The sequence below is a fragment of the Chanos chanos genome, chromosome 1 (genome assembly GCF_902362185.1).
Source record: "Chanos chanos chromosome 1, fChaCha1.1, whole genome shotgun sequence".
Classification (NCBI taxonomy): Eukaryota; Metazoa; Chordata; class Actinopteri; order Gonorynchiformes; family Chanidae; genus Chanos; species Chanos chanos.
The window spans coordinates 43,656,009-43,656,728 of NC_044495.1; the positions used below are offsets into that span (position 1 = coordinate 43,656,009).

Genomic DNA, 720 nt, shown 5'->3' on the forward strand with positions numbered 1-720 from the left:
TCTGGACCATGTTTCACTCTGCATCAGGATTCTGTGCTTTGATTTTCTCCTAAAGCTCTGAAGAAAACAGCCAATGTGTTTGAAATGACCAGAAAACAAATACTACAGAATACAGCAGCTTATTTATTTTAGCCTCACCAGACAGAGAGAGAGAGATGGATATATGTGTGTATGTTTGTTATTTTTCATCAAGCAAGACTGAGTGTAGCCTTGCTTGTTTGTTTGTTTGTTTGGTTGAAAACTGTATCCGCGGAGCGGCTGTAGCAAGCCCCTCTGCCATCTCCCTGTTCTAAAAATGTGTTTAATATGAAGTTCTCTGATAGAGAACATATCAGATATTAAACTTATAATCAAACCAATAAACTGAGGGGAGGGGTGTCTTTTCAATGGTCCCATTTCCTGGCACCCTTGCAGCTCCTATCAAAATGTTTTCAGCACCTGAAATTCCAATTGTTCCTGAACAGACTCCTCTTCCTTCCTTTCTTCCTGATTCCTCCAAGGTTGCTGTGTTGGCTCCTGAATCAGTTCCTGCAGCTCCAGCCCCAGCTGTACCCAAGAGGCCCAGGTTTGAATCCTTACTCAACTTTGCTGAAGTTGGTGCTCCTGATCCTGTTGTCACTGTGGCTCCAATTCCAGGACCTGATCCTTTCACCGCTGGGGCTCAACTCTTGTTGCATCTGAAGCTCCAGTCATTGACTGGAGTTCCTCCTAGGCCACTAG

At 44.2% G+C, this 720-nt stretch overlaps 1 pseudogene; it reads right to left on the reverse strand.

The window, feature by feature from the left end:
• Positions 1 to 229: 229 nt before the first annotated feature.
• On the reverse strand, positions 230 to 373 carry LOC115827051 (uncharacterized; annotated as a pseudogene).
• Between the last annotated feature and the right edge of the window lie 347 nt (positions 374 to 720).